Source organism: Asparagus officinalis, chromosome 8 (assembly GCF_001876935.1).
Source record: "Asparagus officinalis chromosome 8, Aspof.V1, whole genome shotgun sequence".
Lineage (NCBI taxonomy): Eukaryota > Viridiplantae > Streptophyta > Magnoliopsida > Asparagales > Asparagaceae > Asparagus > Asparagus officinalis.
Genome location: NC_033801.1, coordinates 26,932,584 through 26,937,583, shown reverse-complemented (window position 1 = coordinate 26,937,583; position 5,000 = coordinate 26,932,584).

Below are 5,000 nucleotides of genomic sequence, written 5' to 3'. Positions count from 1 at the left end.
GGCCAGCTTAGGCACGGGCCCAGACCCAGTCCACGCTCCTATTTTGCCCGGCCTGGACCGGCCCGGATGGACATGCCTGGTTAAAAGTCGTTGGCGTTCCAATCACTCATCTATTCTATTTTTAAATAATTTTTTTATTGAATCATTAGTATCTTTGTGCCATGTTACTAGAATGACTAATATACGTGTAAACTATATATAATATATATGTTGTATTGTGCATGACCTAACTTAGTTTATAGTCATTTAAACATTTTTAAAATTTTGCTCCTAATAGATGGAAGCTCCATAATGTTTATTTTTATTTTTTTTGACCTAAGATGGAATACACGATGGCTTTGCACTAGCTCTCCAGATATAAGATAATTTAAACTTCACATTTTCTAGTACACTATGGGTTTGCTTGATAGCAACTTCACACTGAGCTAGATTAAATTAATGATAAGTGTTATTCAAATAAGAGTTTTTTTCGACTTTAATAGTTTGAAATTTGTCCCTCAAATTATTGAAACTTCTATTGTGCCTTTCATTTCTGACGTTATTTTGAGATTAATCCCTCAAATCATTGAAATGGTTATCAGGAGTTCCAATTCTTAGGGAGTACTGTTAGTCAATTGAGATATTTCGTGCAAAGTAGGATAATCATTAAAATGAAATGATGTTTTGCTAGTGAGATATTTTAGTGGGATAAATAGGAACAATTTTGTGAAGCGATATATTTTGATAAAATAAAATGGGATAAATTTTTATAATCATGAAGTATATATTTATGTATTTTGAGGACATAAATACTATTAATGTTTTTTAAAGTGGGACAAATACTATTTATGTATTTGAGTGATAATTATTTACGAGAATGTTATTTACTACTAAATAACTTTTAATTAGACTATAAGATATTAACAATTATTATTAAAATATATGTTGTAGTTTTTTAATTATTATTATAGTACAAGCCCAAAAAAGGTTTTTTCACATTTTCTTTCCTTTTTTCTCCCCAATATGTCTTTCCCTCATCTCCCAATTTTATTATTTAGTAAATTATGAATTGATCCAGTCTTTACTTTTAAATTAATTATATAATTATAATATTTGGTAAAAAAAAATATCAGAGATGACTAAGAGGAGACGAAATATGCTCTGATGGCATGGTCTAATGATGATAATGACCATAGTAGGGAAGAAGTAAAAAAAAAGAAATATAAAACATATAAAATAATAAAATAAATAAGAGTTCTAGTTTTTTATCACCTAGTTCCAAGTTTAAACTTAGGATAATTTGAGAGACTAGAACTTTAACTTTTATATAGAAAAATGAAAAAAATAGGATAATTTTGTACAATTATCCCAGTTCTAATTTTGTTCTAGTTGAGTAAAACTGTAAAATTTTATTCTATTTTTAGTTCTAGTTGACTAACATTATAAAATTTTATCTAATAAATTAGAAGTAGCAATTAGAAGAAAACTAGTGCCTCAAATCATTAAATTTCTATTTAGGTTTTTCAATTCTCAAGAATTGTTTCAAATTAACCTCTTACTAATTCTACTATCGATTTGAGAGACTAATTTCAAAATAACTCAAAGATTTGCGGATCTAATAATAATTCCCATGAATTGAAGGACAATACTAATTTCACAAATAGCTTAAGAATCAAAGGACCTATTATCAATTTTGTTGATTTTGAGGGGCAAATCCAAGAGTTAAGGGACTGATATCGAGAAAACACTTTAATAATCACACACCACAAAACATATTAGGGTAATTGCATATTAGTCCCTTAAATCATCTGATTGCCGAGAAGTACCTCAAATCTCAGTATTTGCTTATTAGTCCTTTAAATCTTCAATTTTATTGCAAATCAGTCCCTCGTGTTAGGTGATGTTAATTACTATGTTGAAATTACATTAAGTGAAGCGGAGAATGCTTAGAATGTCCATTATATCCCCACCCCATTTAAGAGTAGGATTCAAAATTCCTCCAACCCATTTGATAACGAGTTTAAACCCACTAACCACAAACCCAAACTAACAAGACCTTCTTCCTATACTGTTAGAATTTCCCCAAACCCATTTTGAGCTATTTTAACAGTTAAATTCTTCTCTCAAGCCTATATAATCCTTTAAATTCCTCATTATGCTTAGTTCCTCTTCACCTCCTCTTATAATATCTGAGACTCAAAAGTAATATTTTAAGGGTCTTGAACTATGTTGCAAACCCTAACCCTAACCCTTAAAAATTTCCCCAAATGCTCGGGGGTAGTTTAGTAATTTTTCATGCTTGATTAAGGTTAATTAAGGCTAAATCCAACCACAATTAACAATGTTGACAAAAAACTTAACAAAAGGATGAAATTGCATGGAAATTGAAGATTTGAGGGACTAATGGCAAATATTGAGATATGCGGAAATTTTTGGCAATTAAAGATAAAGGACTAATATGCAATTACCCAACATATTATTTTAGGATGCATTTATCTTAATTAGTTAAACAATCTTCCACCATTTGGGGGAAATATATTTAAATATTCCACTCACAGTATAAGGCATGTGGGGCTCGATTTTGATGACTCAGAAACTTATCTCTCCGAGGAAGTTGCATTTATTTTAAATAGACTCTTTACTGAGTTGTTTGGGTGTGTTTGTTAATCAATGTGTTTTTTTGTTGTGTTTTTGTAAAAAACATCAGGTCATGGTGTTTTTTTTAAATGTGTTTTGAAAATACTATTTTTGTCAAACTAGTTTGACCATTTATATAGCGGCAAAGGGCGAGGCGGACGGGGCAAAGGCGGCGAGCGGTGGCGAGTGGTCGACAAACTGGCCGACGGGCAGGCGGCGGCAGGCCGGCGGGTGAGGCGACTGGCCGGGGCGGCGGGACGGCGGCGGCTGCGGGTGGCCGGTGGTTGGCCCGATGGGCTGACGGCGGAGGGCCGACAGGTGGTCGGGCGGGCGGCGGCCCGACGGCGACGGCGGTGGTGGCGGCGGCGAGAGGAGGGTGGCCGGTGGTCGCCGACGGGCGGGCGACGACGGGTTCGGCGGATGGTCGACGAGTGACGAGTGGCCGGCAGGCAGCGATGGCAGGTCGACAGGCGATGGCGGCAGGGGGTGACCATCGCCGACGGGCGGGCGACGGCGGGCCGGGCTGGCGACCGACGGGCGGCGACGGTGGCGGTGCGGGGCGGCGGGTGAAGGGTGGCTAGCGGGGGCTGACGGGCGGGCGGCGGCTGGCCGGGAGCTGGCGACGGGCGGGGCGGCGACGGCGGGGGGCGGCGCGACGGACGGCCGGACAACGGGCGGGCAGGCGGCCCGCGGGGCGGCGGCAGCAGAGGCGGTGGGGCCGCCAGCGCGCGAGGTGGCGGCGGACCGAAGCGGCAGGCGAGCGGCCTGGGCAGGCGGCTTAGATGAAAAAACAGAATCTTAAAACACCTTTTTGATGTTTTGAGAAAAGTGTTTAATTTTTAGATTTTGTAAAGTGACAAGTCAAAAAAACGTCCCGGTTGCCAAACGCTTTTCTTTGTTTTTGTTGGAAAAAAAACAGAAACGACAAAAACGCCACGGTTGCCAAATGCTCCCAGTTATCGAATTTTAATTTTTTTAATTATCGAATTTAAAGATTAGTTATGGAGCATGTATCATCTTGGCTGTATCTGCTAAGAAAATGTGAGTATTCAATCCTTGCCAAGTTAAATACAGAGAAATATCATCTATTAACTCGTTATAATGTCAAAATCATAAGATATAAGAGAGAAAGGTCATACCAATGTCATTGTTAAAAAGTAAAACATTAATTGTTTCACAGAGCTTCCACTTCAAAAAACACGAGGCTTATCATATTCTCCGGTTTTCTCGTATTAGACCCGAAATCTTGATTTGTTGTATATTAGACCCCCAAATTTGCATATTCCTATAAGAATTTCAGCTACTAATTCTTTTTGGACGGTAGAATATCCGAGTGTCTGTTGTGCTATTTAACTATTTTACCTCTTATTTTTATTTAGGACAAATTTTGAAAACCATCCGATTTACAAAAAAAATTCACAAAAAACGAACATCTTCTAAAAATAATTGTCAAAACCGACTTAGTTTTAGCCGTCGGGCTGAAACTGGGTCGGTTTTGACGAAAAAAACTATAAAACTTTACGGGACTTGAAATCCCGTGAAGTTTAGCACCGCCTAATGTTAATAGATTAACGTGATTAATAGGCTGCTAAACTTCACGGAGCTTGATGTCCCATGAAGTTTTAAAGTTTTTTCGTCAAAACCGACCCAGTTTTAGCTCGACGGCTAAAATTAGGTCGGTTTTGACAATTATTTTTAGAAGATGTATTTTTTCACGATTTTTTTTGTAAATCGGATGGTTTTCAAAATTTCTCCTTTTATTTATACTTCTCACGCTGTCTTATCCTCTCCGTTCCAAATCCCGCCATCAAATTACCATCTGTCGTGCTAAAATGCTCCATTATGTATCCTTGATCTCTTATCTTTGTCAACTTTCGAAACATACAATTAAAAAATAAGTAATGTATAAATTGCACGGTAAGCCGCATACGTAACAAGATGTCTCTTTCCAGATTGGTCCCCTCAAATATTGAATATTTTGATATTAGACGCCCAGATCCTTGATACTTGATACTTCAGCCCTCATTTTCTCCAATGATTATCTTCACAACCAAACACACTTCTTGCAAGACTAGTTTTAATTGGGTTCCCAATTTATTTGGAAGTTAGTTATTTCTTCCTTCGCTCCCGCTTGCTAGCCATTCAGACATCCAAAATCCTATTTTTAAAAGAAAACCCCCAACAAACGGGGGAAAAAAAAAGAATAGAAGAAAAACCTGCAAACAATTAAAATCCCCGCAACGTTCGGGCTGCAGAAATCTCGATGCCGCTTGTCTCCCTGTGTATAAATTAAATCAAACCCCCCATCGTCCTCGCTCAATGCCCTTTCTTTTCTCTCTCGATTCCTGATGCGATGGCTTCGCGCGCGCTCTCGCCGTCGTTTC